At 43.7% G+C, this 17,170-nt stretch overlaps 1 protein-coding gene across 3 annotated transcripts in view; it reads right to left on the minus strand.

Annotated features, from left to right (window-relative positions):
* Positions 1–17,170, minus strand: part of sox6 (SRY-box transcription factor 6) — a 169,531-nt gene that overhangs the window by 116,144 nt on the left and 36,217 nt on the right. The window lies entirely within an intron of this gene.

Raw genomic sequence — 17,170 nt, forward strand, 5'->3', positions numbered from 1 at the left:
CCGGTTGGTTGGTCTGTCCGTCTGCCTTTTAATGCTTCTGTCCTTTCGTGTGCTTGCATGTGTTGCCCCCTTTGAGTCTCACCTACTTTCCTGTCATTATATCCAAAATGTTCAGAATGTGCATTACAATGGTAACCGAGGAAGTTCCTAGGGGAAGACGCGTGTGCGAATGCGCGCCGGTCGGGGATGGGGTGGGGGGTGGGTGACCCTCCGGCGCATTTTTTATTCATGCGCCCAAAAAGCCCCGAGCCCGGAGTGCAACAAACGCCTTGTCCTCAATGGAGTGTGAGAGCGAAACAAAGCACTGCTTTTGTATTACACAGTAAATCAAGTGGCATTATTTTACCACTCAAATATTCAGTCTCTCAGGCACTTTTACGCGGGTCTCCAGCCATCAGTCAAACTGCTGAGGCGTGAGCAAGACAAGGGGATGGAGGGAGCGGGCGGGATGGAGACTCCGTCCTCCTGTAACATGTGTCTACAGCGATCTCGTTAAAGAATGCAACAGATCTGCGGCAGGCTCCATAACAGTATTTGTCAGCAGGGGTTAATAATTTATCAGCAGAGCGAGGAGGCTCGGCGCTCAGGCAGCTAAAGAGTGCCGAGAACTGCCTGCGCCCCGCCCCCCCTCCCTTGACAAGCCCCATACAATACCACCGAAAGGGGAAATAATTCTTTGAAAATGTCTGAGGGCAAGTACGGCGGAGCGACGTGATCTAAAAAGCTTTTTTTTTTCCGAGAGGCAGATCGGCGTTGACACGATAAAAGCAATTTATGATGAGAAAATAAGGAGTTGTGTTCATTTCAGTGTGGGTGGAAGCGTGCACAAGTGAATAATCTTCTCTCAAAGAAATCACACATTTATTTTTTTCTTTTTTTTTACAGGCTTGCCCTCTAATGCAAACAAAAGTACTTCAAGTGTATTCCAGAAGTTTTGGAGTGAGTGGATCGCAGCTTCACGTTTATAAATCCTTGACTGGCTGCCATCCCTCACGCTCGATTACGCCGCAACAATGGACGGCTGGTGAGCCCCCAACTAATCAATAAGTGCATGAAATGCTGTCTTGGTGCCCACTTTCTCGAAGACAAAAGCCCCCAGTGATTTTTGCAAGACGGGTGGCGGACACAAGAGGAAGGGGTCGTACCCCTAAGAGAAGGCCTCTCTCCTTTGCGTATCTATATATATATATATATATATATATATATATATATAGCTGACAATATTGAAACGACTTATGTTCCCCTGCTACAAGCTCATATAGCCTGGAATGCTTTGACTCATGAATTGTTCCCTGTGATAATGTTACAGCGTCAAGCGAAACAACTTCTGCTTAATTGGAAAGTATTAGAAGGGTGTTGTGCACCATTCATCTCTGCGCTCTTTTGACTCAGGGGGGGCAAACTGTCCTATGCTATCCGCTTTCCTCTTCCACGGCGAAAGGGGCCGACTGACTTTCACCTGCTGCGTCTGCCTGCTCGCACCATTTGCTTATTCTTGACACAAGTACCTCATCGCCAGATTCCGTGGAACCACTTTTCCATCCCGCTGCTAGCGTCTTGCACCTCTTAGTTTGGATCACGAGACCCAAACAAGGGAAAGTAAGCGAAACGTCAGACCAGACCGAATCATAGAAATAGAGCGTTCCCCCGTTATTCACGGCGATTTACCCTCCTGACACCCCCGCGAATAAGGAAAATTGGCGACTAATGGTGTGTGTTTCTTTCAGCTTGTCCCGCTCATATTTGTTTGGCACGGTTTTTACTTCCTGACGCAACCCCTCTAGGGGAGTAATTTGCAGCTAATGGATGAAGTATAAATATACCTATGTATTATACGGAGCATATTTTTCCAACAACAGCATGCACTTAAAGGTCTTAAATGTTCTCCAAAATGGACAGCATACTTTACGTGCACAATTGTCGTGTTCAGTTGAACACACTGGCTACAATGTTAGCACAAAATGTAAGATATTTAGTTGGAGAGTCAACAGTCAATCATTTTGGCACATCACCCAGTTTACAGAGGACCAACCATTCACCAGTCTGCTTCCGTCACCCGACTAATAATCGATGGAGCAGCAGTCCTCAAACATCTGTGCGGGTCCTAGAGTATGAAAATAACCTAGTTATGGATATGACTGGCAATTAGCCTTGCTAGCTTCAGATATTCCGATCACCGTTCGTCTTAATTTATTCCTACCAGCGGGACCGAGGGCGAGGGCATGTCCAATTATGCGCAGACAACATCTGTGTGATAAAGAGAACTTTATTCCTATGACAACACGCACCAACCAACCTCGAGATGTCTGTGTCGTAACACTTAGCAAAAAAAAAAAAAAAAAAAAAAAAAAACAACATACAGCCGTAGTACGCTATAAGCCTCTTGAAATATTTGACCAAACATGGGATGGATTAGAAGTCTATCCTCAAATACGACAAAAGCAGAACTGGAATACAAACAGTGAACTTCCTTTTTGGGGAGTCTGGCGACGATATTGCGTTTTGCAACTCGCTATGCTATGGAACACAAGATGCTGCTGCTTGAAGAGAAAAACATACACAGAGCTGCCGCTAATAAAAGCAGGAGCGTAATGTCAAGCTGTATTTTTCAAAAGGATTGAAAATATCACTGATTTGTCTACTTTGACATGAATTTCATCTCATTCTAGTCGACAACAAAAACTATTTCGTTGTTCAACCCTCAATAAATGGCATCCAAGATATGCCCCGCAGAGATGCACGACACATAAAAGTACATTAATCCGAACTTTCTGGATTTGTGGGGTCCTCTAATTAACCAAGTTGAGCCATAAATCAGTCAATTTTAGTGCCGTGCGCAACGCATTCCTCAAGGCGCTAATCGCTCACAAGGATTTTAACGTTTTAATTTCATTAATTACCGTGCAAAGAAAATACAATGCACCACTGTATCAACATTTGTAATACAGTTAGTGAGCTGATTGCTTTGGGGATTTCAAGACGTGCGTGAGTGTGCGCACGAGACGAGCAAAATTATCAGCTGGTTTCCCTTCAGGGGTTCCTCCTGTTCTAACAGGTGTCGTGGTGGGGTTCCTTGGGGTTCTTCACCTGCCGTAATGAGATATTACTACCTGACAGCTCCCAGCTGGAGGAGCATTGACGGGGAATCCGCCGTTTAGCACAATTAAATTATCACCCTCCATTGTGATTGTGCCACGCTGCGCAGCCGCCAGCTTTCTGGGTTCATAATCGACTCGTAATAAAAGGCTGTAAACCGCACACACACTCGCTAGCCCAATCGCAGACGCACACACACATTTTGAGATTTGCAACAGGAGGATTTTGGAAGAATGAATTTTTGGGGGGTAAAATCTTAAACCTCAGCTGACAATGTCATTAAACAGAACGGCATTCAAATGAAGCGAATGGTCGGGAAGATGCAGATTTTTTTTCCCAACCGCTGCGGCGAAGTGGCTGGAGAGTTGTCCAAATTAATATCGTAAAATTGTTCCTCCATTATTCTTGACCTTCCCCTGCAAAAAGTCAACTCAATTACATCCGTACTTCATCCGCCACTTCACGCCCCCTCCTGGCACCTCCTCTATTAGACGCGGCCAGCGTCGCTGAAACCCGGGCGACGGCCGCCCGGAGCAAATTAGGCGAGCCACCTGAAGTGCGTACTTTACATATTGAGCCGAGTATCGATAATTACTTTGCAGGGTAAATTATTTGCAATAATATGCCACTGGAGGAAGCGCCTCCTCGCTGACTTTAAACACTCGTGCAGCTGCCTCCAACGGCGTGCACGATGTCCTTGCCCGGCGCAAAGCAAAGACACGCGCAGGTGTGACAGTGCTTAAGTGTTCCTGTCTGACTCCTCAGGAAGGGTCGATGAGCACTCACACATTAAGTCCCGTCCCCCCCCTCTCTCCTCCGCCGTACCCGTGGCCCCTTTCCTGATCCCAGTTAAGTAGCTCAGAACTGGATGCCAGAACGCTCCCTCGGATCCTTGGGGTACAAAACGAGTTCACCTTATACACCCCCTGCGTGGTTCTTGAGTAGAAAAGGTCGGTGCGGTGGTCATTCCTTGACCGTGCTCATAACTGAAAACACGAGCATCTCAAATCATCCATTTCTGTTGAAATTAATGAAAAAAAAAATAACGTGATCCATTCCACTTTGTGATGTTTTTGATGGGGAAAATTCCACTCAATAAGATTCCAGTTTCTGGAAGTTTCTGTGGTACTGCATGCACAAGTCTGGTGTGGCGAAGAAATATGTTAGAATAGTACAAGACATGTATGAGGGCGGCAGAACAGCGGTGAGATGTGTTGTAGGTCTGTCAGAAGAATTTAAGGTGGAGGTGGGACTGCATCAGGGTTCCGCGCTGAGCCCCTTCCTGTTTGCGGTAGTAATGGATAGGCTGACAGATGAGGTTAGACTGGAATCCCCTTGGACTATGATGTTCGCAGATGATATTGTGTGTTGCAGTGAAAGCAGGGAGCAGGCGGAGGAACAATTAGAAAGATGGAGGCATGCACTGGAAAGGAGAGGAATGAAGGTTAGCTGAAGTAAAACAGAATATATGTGCAAGATTGAGAGAGGCGGAGGGGGAAAGAGTGAAGCTACAGGGAGAAGAGATAGCAAGGGTGGACGACTTCAAATACTTGGGGTCAAAAATCCAGAGCAATGATGAGTGTGGTGAGGAAGTGAAGAAGCATGTGCAGTTTTGGAGACAAGCGCCGAGAGAGCAGACTTAGATGGTTTGGGCATGTTCAGAGGCGAGAGAGTCTGAGGATGGAGCTGCCAGGCAAAAGGGCGAGAGGAAGACCAAAGAGAAGGTTGATGGATGTTGTGAGGGCGGACATGAGGACAGTGCGTGTTCTCGAAGAGGATGCACGAGATAGGCTTAGATGGAAAAAGATGACACGCTGTGGTGACCCCTAACGTGACAAACCGAAAGGAAACTAAGACGAATATTGTCATTCCACACTCACTATATGACTGTAAATATTATTATATTGACTGCCTACAGGTGTTGCTGCACCGCTTTCCTTCAAATGCCTGTTGGTTAAAGTTTTATAACACCGCCACGTCGATGCTAATTATTGCTGACGGTGTTGCCCATTGTGCGTTAGCATTAGGCAAAGGTTACCCGGTTGTTATAAAAGCACGACATGCAATTCTCTTTGTTTTATGTTTCATTTTGACAGTTAAACTTCATATGAGTATGGCAATAAACAGCTTGAATCTACTTGGAAAAAAAAACAATCACTACTGTTATCCGACAGACTGCTGCTCGTTGTTTTGTGAATTGAGTCACTCCAATGGCACAGTTCGTCAGTCAAAGCACAAATCAGCCAAATGACGGCTCACATCTCAAGGCATGAGTCGATTCATGTGGAAAAAAATTGAAAATTGTTGTAGCAACTGAACAGTTTGGCGGTAAAGTAAAGACAACTAAGACAAGCAAAGCTATTGATGGGTTCTCCCTCTTTCTTCGTCGGCATCTTTTTTTTCCCCTTGCATTTTCTTTTCACTCACTCAACCTGCGAGTTCCCAAAGGGTCTCGTGTTGCTGCTGCTGCTGCTGCTGCACTTAAGCAAACCTCACAGCGAGTCAGGCCGTCCACCAACACGAGCCTATTTGCCGAGCAACACTGGAGCTTTGTGGCTTTCCGCACTTGACAGTAAGTTATGAGCCCTTTGTGAGCGGGAGAAGGAAAACAGAGATCGGAATTTGGCAGGAGCATAATAATACAGAAATCTCCTGTTCGTGGAACGTGAAATTTTCATGGCAACAATCAAGCATTGTTGAGGGAAAGAAAAGCAACGGTGACAGATGAAATATAGAGCGGGGCCCCCTTTTTTGTAACAACCGTAAACAAAGCGCCATTCAAGCCGTGTCCGCGCCGTCGTTTTACAAAGATAACTTCTTGCGCGGGCTGCAAAGTTTGCGGCGAGCGGCTGCCCTACAACAAACTCAGTGTCACGTCTCGTACAGTCGCCAGACAAGTGAGTTGAGGAGCCAAGCGGGGGGTTTTGGCCACGCATTAGGAGAACCGTCGCGTCTGACCAAAGAGAAACACAAAAGCTGCAAAAGGGGAACGCAGGACCTCTGAGACGAATGCTCAATGACGACGGATCATTTTGAAGGAAGGAAGAAGAGTGTGGGAGGGGGAACTGTCGGCCCCAGTCTATGGTTTTACCACCATGAGGTCATCGTTGGCAAATTACTTCTAAGTGGGTTATGCCAGTGAAGAGAGAATTCCACAACATGAAGGCACAATGACCCGCTCCCTGCCGGTCTTGCTTAAGAAGCCTGAAAACGGACATTTCGGACAAGAAGCCACAAGCGAGCGTGTTTGCTTTTGTTCTCATCCCAGAACTGCATTGGAGGTGAGATGGACGAGCGGTTGAAGTGTTGCACGTCGAGGCAAAAAGGCCCTTGTCATGTATGCGATATATGATTTTGCTTCAGAAAGACGAATTAAAGTAGTTCTTAAAGGTCAGTTTTTAGCTGGAGAGGAGAAAAGACATTTCAAAATGATTATAATTCAACTATTCTTTTGTTACAAACCTGTGGAATTCCTCAAGGGTCAGTTCTTGGACCTCTCCTGTTCAGCCTGGATATGCTACCCTTGGGTCAAATTCTTCAAAACTTTAATTCTCACTACCAAAGCAATGCAGTTATATTTAGCAGTGTCTCCAGATGACGACAGTTCAATTGAGGTATTGTGCCACTGACCCTAACCTCTAAATCAGATCAATAACTGGATGAGCCAAAATTTTCTTCAACTAAATCACAACAAAACCGAGACAATTGTTTTTGGCAATAAAGAAAAGAGTAAACACCTGGATTCTCTATCTTTAAAAACCAAAGACCAAGTCCGAAACCTTGGTGTTCTGATTGATTCCCACCTGACTTCCAACAATCATATCAAATCAATCACAAAAACTCCCTTCGACCACCTGAAGAACATATCTAGAGTCAAGTCTTGTATGTGTTAAGCAGACCAGGAAAAAGCTCATCCATGCTTTTATCTCAAGTAGAGTTGACTATTGTAATGGTCTTCTGACTGGACTCCTCAAAAAGAGCATTAAACAGCTGCAGCTCATTCAGAATGTTGCAGCTCGCGTTCTGACCAAAACAAAGCGGTCAGAGCATATGACTCCAATCCTAAAGTCCTTGCACTGACTTGCGGTCACCTTTAGAATAGATTTTAAAGTTCTGCTGGTGGTCTCTAAATCACTCAATGATTTAGGTCCTGAATACATGAAAGAAATGCTTACGGAATACAAACCCAGTAGAGCTCTGAGATCGACTGACTCGGGTCAAATAGTGGAGCGCAGAGTGAAAAGCAAACACGGTGAAGCAGCATTTAGCTATTATGCTGCACACAAATGGAATAAATTTGCCAACAGAGGTGAGGTCAGCCCCAAGTGGGAATGTTTTGAAATCCAGGTTGAAAATTCTTACATATATCCACTTTTTGATCAGTTTGATCAGATTACTTGCACTGTATGCGGTTTTAATTGTCTTTTTTTAATATTTTGTCTTTTTTAATTGTTTTTATGCCGTTTTAAGTGTTTTATCTCTTCGTTTTCAAATGCCTTTAATCATGTAAAGCACATTGAGTTACCTCGTATAGGAAATGCGCTATACAAATAAATTTGCTTTGCTTTGCTTTACAAGTGCCTCTGCGTACATTTATTGAGCAGAGCAACAGCGTCTGTCCTTGGATTCTGCTTTTGGGAAGAGGGGCCGAGCTAGAACCGGGGGCGGAGGAGCCGAGGTTTATGTGACACGTCAATTGGAAAATCAAAACAGGGGTAATGCATTTGCTCCACCGGAGAGGCGAGCCGCTCCTCAAAGATTTATGATTAAGCCTTATTATTTTGGGGGAAACTGACACTGATTGCTGATTTAGGCCACTGAAACCAATTAATTTGCCCACACCGAACAGAAAGCATGCTCAACGGCGTGTGGCGTTCTGACAGGTCGGACAGGAAGAAGCGGAGCAAATGTGAAGGACCAGATGAAGCTCTGTTTGGAGCCGGTTAAAAGTTAGCGCCAGTGATTGACAGATGATACCAAAAAAAAAAAAAATAGGTCGAACCACTGATCCTAGTAATTGCCCCAAAATTGGTTCACATAAGACATGAAAGAAGTGCTTTTTAGTTATGCTGAGGTTCCCGGGTCAGCGCAGAGAAAAGTTCAGTAAATGAATATGAAACGTACTTGTAAAAATCAACGGGGCTGACAGTCATGGTTGGACAGAAAAATGTTCCGCGCGCCGTAGCGGCTCAGACGCCGACCGAAACACAAAATGTCTGGTCGGCCGCCGAGGACGCTTGTGGGGCCCGGCCGCTCATTTTAGAAAAATCTCAACAAACGAAAAGGTCACACGAAGTAGGAATTGCAAAACGATGAGCTTGACTCAATTCACTCACAAAATTGTGTCCCTCGGTGTGACCGGTCCCACAAAACACGGACAACCAGATTCAAGGACAGCTTTTTCCCCAGAGCCATCAACTCCTTGAACTCAAACCAATGAAATATTGTAATGGAATATGATGCAACGGCACTTTTGTGCATTTATTTATTTTAGCAATAACTGTGCCTTGATGTTTTATCTATTGTTGTTGTTTTTTTTACCCAAGATGTTCTTTGATTTATATTCTATTTTATCGCACCTTGTGGAGAAGCACTCATCATTTCGTTGTATGAACAGCATATAATGATATTAAAGCCTTTTGATTGATTTTAGATGGGCGCAAAACGGACATTTGTTGTTTGTTGTGAGACGGCTGATACGGATCTATATTTCAAATCTAAAAAAATGTGATCATTTTGAATGATCGTGAAAGAAGTGAAACCAGTTTGTCACCAATTCTTACATTCTTTCTTCCGATTCTGTTTTTATCCTTTTGCTGTTTAGAATTTGGCGGCGCGGTGGCTCAGCCGGTAAAGCATTGGCCTCACAGTTCTAAGATCCCGGGTTCAATCCCAGCCCCGCCTGTGTGGAGTTTGCATGTTCTCCCCGTGCCAGCGTGGGTTTCCTCCGGGCACTTCGGTTTCCTCCCACATCCCCAAAACATGCAACATTAATTGGACACTCTAAATTGCCTGTAGGCGTGATTGTGTCTATGTGCCCTGCGGTTGGCTGGCGACCAGTTCAGGGTGTACCCCGCCTCCTGCCCGTTGACAGCTGGGATAGGCTCCAGCATCCCTTGCGACCCTTGTGAGGATAAGCGGTGAAAAAAAAAAATGGATGGATGTTTAGACTTTTACTTGAAAGAAAAGATTCCCCCCTCCATACTCCTCCTTCCCCGGGAATCCCAAACAGTTTAGAAACTCATGTTTTTCAGTGGACAGTAAATAACGGTGGCAGGCTAACAAGAGAAATAATTAAGTCAATTATTATTAGGTTTTTTTTTTTTTTTGCGTGTGGTTGGGCATTTCCTGGGCAGCCTCCCGCCCCGGCCGACTCTGTTGCGGTTCCCTGCCACCGCGATCATTACGTCGATGCTCGGCGCAGAACTGCAGCTCGCTTCCCTCCGCTCGGGGGGGGGGGGGGCTCCAAAAAAAAATTATCCGCTCATCTCAAACTAGATTCCTCAAATTTGTTGACAACCGAGACAACTATTGTCAAACAAAATGTATGACAGCAGCGGAGGACAGGGAATCAATCCTGTTGAAAATAAATATGGAAAGTCTTCCCATTTTACTCACGTGAAAAATGATGATTTCCAAAGTCAGTTCATCCATAACTGTCTAATAACCAAAGTCGGTCCAAAATGATCAATGCCACGGTCAATAAACCACAAAATAAATTTGAAAAAATAAAAAAAGATGTTTTGAGGCCGTCATCAATCTTTTTGAAGATAACACAACCCAAACAGAAGGCAAATTGCGAGTGAAGGCCGGACAAATATTTGATAAGGATTCAAGTTGTTCAACAGCATTTTTTTTTTTTTTTTGCTCTCCACCTTCGCACATAAGCAAGAAGCGCGTTCGCGCGTGTTTGCTTTCGACTCGAGCGTGGCCAACAGCTGCATCGTTCACAGATTCTTCAGCGAGGAACGAGTCCGCAAACAATGGTTTGGGCCGAAAACAAGGTCGTTTGCAGGATTTAAAAAAATAATAATAATTTTGTTAACAAAGGCGTTACGACTTTACAGTCGTAAATGATTCTAATTTGTTCCCCCACGAAACTACTTTGCCCGTAACTCAGTGTTACTGTGATACAGAATGTTAAATTGTACTAAAAATGTTTATAAATCTCCCAAAGGGAGTGACCACGAGCGAGCGAGCGACAAATGACTGACACCTCACGCCCTCACAGCCCTCTCTCCCTGATTGGTCGTTTTTCCTCGGGCGTGGTGGGGTTTTATACATGAAATTACAGACACAAGATGGGGTGCAAGATGGCTGATTTTGTTTTTCACTTTTAAAAGTGTATGTGTTTATTTTTGCAAATTCTGATTTCGTGCTGTTCATCACTGCAGGTAGTAAACAAATAAATAATTTTGTTTAATTTAGTTGTTCTTGTTTTAAGGCAATGGTAATGCTGAATTTTACAGCCCATAATAATTGATGTTTTGGTCACTTGGCCAAAAACTAATTTCTGAAAGTTAGCAAAGCAATAAATGTTCATATTGAACAAGCAAACTTTCTTTTTGTCCATTCATCCCCGGAACAATCCTTGCCGCTATCAAGTTGTCCCGTCACTCAGCGTCAACCTCTCATATCAGCTATAAATGTCTCCTAAATCCCCGCAGCACAGGCTAAAAATACGAGTCTAGTTTCCTCCCAGCACGCAGGACCTGCTTTCCTCAGTTTCCCTGTATTCTCAATTGTGTATTCAAGCTAACCCCGGAAACCCCCGCAAATAAATTCATAGTCATTTCCAGTGTCATTGCTTTTTTTTTTTTTTTTTTTTTTTTTTTTTAATGGCACGAGTGTTTTCTGGTGTGATTTTCAATAAAGCTTTCATAAAGCTATCAGAAGTTTCAGAATTTCCCGAGCTGTGGGTGTGCCACTCTGTCCACTCCTGAGAATTGCATCACATTTAAGGGTGGAAGACCATGTTCAGCAACGCAGTGCAACATGGAAGAAATACCTCATGTCGGACACGTTCATAAAGAGCTCGCACGCAAGCTGGCCGGCCGCTCAGACTGGTTGTCATGGCGCACCTGACAGCGCGGTGCCAAGTATCTGCTTAGACCTGAGTCTTGCCCAAGAGTACACAAAAACACGGCCACGACGCTGAATATTAACGTCGTATGATCTCATATTTGAGCGCACAACGTGTCCTCTCATTATTTTACAGAAGTGTATTGCTGCCACACCCAAAAAAAAAAAGGTCGCCGTCACATTATAACGTGATAGGTTTCACAATGTGGTTAATTACATGTTGTAACATAAATCATTTCATGTTATAACATAAACCGTTTCGTGCTATAACGTGAAATGAACCACGTTATAACATGTAATTTAGCACATTATAACATGAAACATATCACGGTAAAACATGATAAGTTCTATGTTATAATCTGAAAAATTGGCGTCAATTTATTGCAACCCTGTGGTCACACACATCCTTCCAGGGTGGCATACAGGAGGACACAGCTAGAATAGTTATAACGTAGAAAATATCATGCTATAACATCAAAGTTTCACACTACAACATGAAATGAATTACATTAAAATGTGAAACTTTTCACGTTATGATACGTTTCACATTATAATGTGGTTAATTACACATTATAACGTGACTCATTTCATGTTGTACCCTCATTAATCTCAGATTATATAACATGAAATGTTTCATATTATAATGTAATATGAACTATGTTGTAATTTATCACATTATAACATGAAACATATCACGGTAAAACCTAATAAGTTGTACGTTATAACCTGAAAAGTTGGCATCAACTTATTGCGACGCTGTGGGGACTCACATCCTTCCAGGGTGACATACAGGAGGACACAGCTAGAAGTGGACTATCATTGAATGTTGCACAAAACATGGATTTGGTGATCCTTTTATGGATCCTGATGTACCCAAAGATTCCCTCTTATGCATGGAGCAAGAACACGTAATAATGTAGTAGAACCGGAAGTAATAGCCTTTGGGGGGGCAGGGTGAAGAGGGTGGAAATATATTTATTATTTTCTGTTATAACATGAAATGAATCACATTACAACGTACAGCATATCATGTTATAACATAAAAGTTTCACAATATAACATGAAATGCATTATGTTATCACATGAAATAATTCCCATTATAATGTGTAATTAACTACATTATCACATGAAACATGCTATAACATGAAACATCCACATTAAAATGTAAAACATATCACATTATAACGTGATAGTGACCTTTTTTTGGGTGTGGCAGCAATACGCTTCCGTATTATTTGCCTCATTTTAAACCCCTAAAAAAAAAAAGCCCTGTTTGATATCGTTAAGAGTTGACGCAATACAAAGCGCACGTGAAGAGTCAGCAGCGATCTGCATATTCAATAACTTCGGTAATTATATGCGCAATTCATCAAGGGGATGTGATTGCGGGGGAAGTGGAATAGAGTGGAGCTGAGAGGTCTGATTCCTGGAGGACTAAAAGTCTAATCACTAAACTAACATGATAATTGAATTCTAAATTGAATACTTTAGCTCTCACAAAAGAATATCCGATATTTCACCGAGTGTGAAAAGTAAGCTTGGAACCACATATTTATTAGAAGCCATTAGCAAATCATGATTTGAAAAAAAATGGATGCATATGCACACACACCCGGAAAATAAAAGAGACGCTGTGTGAAATAAAAACATCGTCATTAACTCCTATGAATCATAACACGTTTCTCTGTTGTTAAGTTAGCGTTAGCCACAGGTTAGGAGGCATTCGTGTAGGCGGCTAAAGAAGTTGAAAAAGTTTATAAGCGGACTTACTTTTACAGGTTGGGGGAAATATTTTGAATCCAGGAAGAAAATTGATCATTTTTCCTCAACACGCACCGAGTGGAGAGTTTGCGTCAGAATGAAATAATTGCCCAATATTCCACACCGGTTCCCGGTTTGTCTGAGCAGATCCTGCTGGACGGACTTCAAAATTCTCGTTTTAAAGCGAGAGGGTGAGCCTTGAGTAGTCGTGGCATTACAAAAGAAAAATCCCATTTTAAATTATTTCATAAGGAGAGAATTTGCTTCTCGGGTTTTTGCTGGTTGTCAGACTGCAGCAAAGGGAAAGCGCAAGAAAGGTCCCCTAACCCGTTCTCCTCGGACCCCCCCCCCCCCCCTCCCTCCCGCCGCGGCCGCCCAGCCCACAGGATTCGCATTCATCCTTCAATAACATTTAATTAGTAATGCCAAATTCATTAACCTATACCGCTGTTGCGCTGGCCTCAGCCATAAATTAGCTTAATGCGAGCGGACGTATCGCAGCTGTAATAAGGGACATAAAACTCCAAGAGAAACAGATACCGTTCATCGGCGGTCATGGATCATTATAAGTGGGGGGTGGGGGGTGGGGTTCGTGTCCACAGAAGCGGCTCCGCCACTTTTAGTAGCGCTGGCGAATGGCAAATTTCAAAAAAGCGTTATCACCACACCGCCCGATTGCAACAACGCTGCACCGACAGATTTTCAGGACTCGAGCGAAATGCGCCGTTTGAAAAATATCACACCACGGCGAAGAACTCGAGGCAATCAACAAAAAGTCCTTTTTTTCCCCCGATATGAAGTCTGATTCACGACACAGAGTCGGTGATGTAACCAAAGGCCGACGCTAACTGCACCGACACGGGAAAAACGCGATCTGGCTTTGTGGTTTTGCTGCTCGGTTTCTCTGAGCACATCTGAATACGGTGACTAAAAGCCAGAGGGCCACTTTGAACTAACAATACTGCACGGCCGTTACACGTCCTGAGATTAGTGTGAGCCAGTCGGAGGTTTGGAAATGAGTGTGTGGAAACGCAGAGGACAGTTGCCGGTCGTTGGGGGCCTGCGTCGACTTTGCATGTCGTTTTGTTTTTCAGACAAGTGCTTTCTTTTTAAGGGGTGTGACGTCAATCTGCTTTTGTTATGCTTCCAATGGAGCTGTGGTTTTGTGACATAGTGCGGGGATTTGTCAACAGTGTACTCTCAGCCGTCATTCATTGATTCCGCCGGTTAATCAGAAAGTGTTTTTCTGAAGACCGACAACGTATCGATCTACGGCCACTTTAGCGATTATATTAATCATCATCATATTAATACAACAGGGCTGTCAAAGTCATTTTTGTCACGGGCCGCATTTTATTTAGGGTTTCCCCTCAGAGGGCCATGAAGACTGTGAAACCATAAAAATCTTTAACTGGCTCAACATATTTACAAATGAAATTCATTAGCTAGTTTTGGAATCAGAAATTAAGGGGTAATGAGTTTTCTATCTATTTTTGTTTGGTGATACAAAAATGCTTGTAATAGCTCAAAGTTATCATTTGAAATTTTGGGACAGATTTTCACAAAAATCATGAAAGTTCATACACGTGATTCGCCTCCTCGGGCCACATAAAATCATGTGGCGGGCCGGATCTGGCCCCCGCGCTTTGAATTTGACACCTCTGTGATACAAAGAGAGGAAACGGTTGTGAATGAAGAAGAAAGTGTGGATACAACACGTGCGAGGCTAGAGAAAATCACTGCATGACTGCGCTTGTGCTTTTCAGTGACAGAGTCTCTCCACGCTTCACTTTATTTCCACAGGCACAGATGTAACTTTGGGTATATCCATCCATCCATTTTCTTTGCCGCTGCTCCTCACAAGGGTCGCAGGGAGTGCTGAAGCCTATCCCGGCTGTCAACGGGCAGGAGGCGGGGTACACCCTGAACCGGTCGCCAGCCAATCGCAGGGCACATGGAGACAAACAATCACACCTTGGGGCAATTTAGAGTGTCCAATTAATGTTGCATATTTTTGGGATGTGGGAGGAAACCGGAGTGCCCGGAGGAAACCCACGCAGGCACGGGGAGAACATGCAAAATCCACACAGGCGGGTCTGGGATCGAAGCCGGGACATCAGAACTGTCAGGCCAACGCTTTCCAGCTGAGCCACCGTGCCACCTCTTCTAATTCATTGACCGTAATTTCCGGCCTATGAGCCTTGATTGTTCGTGCGCGGTTCAAATTTTTGCGTCTTCTGACAGTTGGTCACTCGTGAAAACTCTTCGCAGAAGGCCGTGCGACAATTCAGTGTCACCGCGTTCCATCGCTCGGGGGGAAGAAAAAAAAAAAAACCCCTTTGACAATCTCCATTGTCCTCCGGTGACATGTTGACATTGGCACTCGTCTACCCGCCAGTAATTTTGATTAACACCTTACGCTGGAGAGCATAATTGGCCAAAATTCCACTTTGTTGTTTAAAATGAGCGTCACCATTTCATTTGCAGACAAGAGCACTCGGTCGCACGTAATCAGCCACGATTCTCTCGGCCGGGAATCTCTGCGACCGGCTGATCGACCTCTGAGCAGATGCCGATGTCCTACTTGTTTCTCCCGAGGCCCGGCGCCAAGAATAACAATAATGAGGGCCATTATCAACTATTGCGCTTCGAAAACCACGTCCTGCCGACAAAACAGAAGACGGCAGTTGTTCCGCTGCTTTCCGTACAATCAACAAGGCATTGTTGAAGACGGGAGAACGACGGGGAAGCGAGCAATGGGAGTGATAATGACTGGCCTGTGCTGTCGTGAAGATCCTACACTGAGGAAGAAAGGCCCTGATGGACCGCAGATATTTTCGGAACTGTCAACCTGTCTGGTTTCACAGAAAAAAAACAACCTTTCACGATTTGACCGCTCAAACATGAGCCGACAGACGTTAACTCTACATCGCGTAGCTCTTTTTTGGGAGGAAAATGCATATTCTAGTATCATTTAACAGATGTTAATAAAAAAAAATTAAAAAGACCCATAATTTCACATTTGAGGAGCGATTCCGCACGTACGCCGGGAAAAAGTCAAATGGGTAATTCGCTAATCGGGAATGTCAGCTGAGTTTTATTGAACATGTCAACATGACTCCATTAGATAATTGCTAATCTATGCGCCATTGCAAATGTGGCCCAACCCCTTTGGGAATGGAGACAAAGATAGAATGGCAATACAGTGGATGCAAAAAATGTACACACCCCTGGTGAAAGGCCAGGTTTTTTGTTATATTTAAAATAAATAAATAAATAAACAGATATGTAAATAAATAAATAAATGGGTAAATAGACAAATAAATAAATAAATGGGCCTTTTAGAGAGGAGACGTAAAAATAAACCAATGAGATAATGTGGTTGCACAAGTGTGGACACCCTCTTCCAACTGGACCGTGGCTTTTGCCAGAATTAACTAATCACATTCAAACTTATCTTAAATGGGAGTCAGCACACTAGTCATGATCGAAAGCACCGATTCTCAACCTTTATTGAGCCAAGGCACATATCCTTACATTTGAAAAACCTCAGGGTACCCCAACAAACAATCGTATCCCAAAAGATTGGATACAGAGGCTAGTCATACTCTTTCTGCCATTTAACAGAAAAGCATTTAATTATTCTGTCTGTCTCTATATGCTGTTGCCATAGATAGATGAACAAGTACACATTATTTGTTGTAAATAAATCATATTTTGACTAATTTAAGTGAATTTTGGTCATTTCCCGTGGCACACCAGAAGAGCTCTCACGGCACACCAATGTGCCACAACACACTGGTTGGGAACCACTGATCTAAAGCGCCTCCCATTAACCCCAAACAAAGTTCAGCGGTTCTCGTTGGTTTCCACTCTTGAAATCTTTTTTTTCTTCACGTTACAGGTCACATTGATGGTAGAAAATATTACTGAAAAGATATACTTTATCTCCAATAGAGGGGTGTAGATTTTTTTTTTTTTTTTAATCAGTCTATACTTTATTTCTAGGGAAACCTCCTAGTTTCCTTCACTCGGTTGGACTGAGCACAGAGCTTGGCTCACTCTTGGCTGAGCTCCATTGTGAGCCACTGAGAGAGCTGGAGGGCAGGAGGAATGCTAAGTGAGCCCCTTAGCCTAGTCAACCTTCAGTGGGTTTCATTTATCTTCATCTTGTTAGACTAAATTAATTAACAATCTCAGTCTTACACACTTTCTCCTTTCATTACATCAA

Source organism: Syngnathoides biaculeatus, chromosome 3 (genome assembly GCF_019802595.1).
Source record: "Syngnathoides biaculeatus isolate LvHL_M chromosome 3, ASM1980259v1, whole genome shotgun sequence".
Classification (NCBI taxonomy): domain Eukaryota; kingdom Metazoa; phylum Chordata; class Actinopteri; order Syngnathiformes; family Syngnathidae; genus Syngnathoides; species Syngnathoides biaculeatus.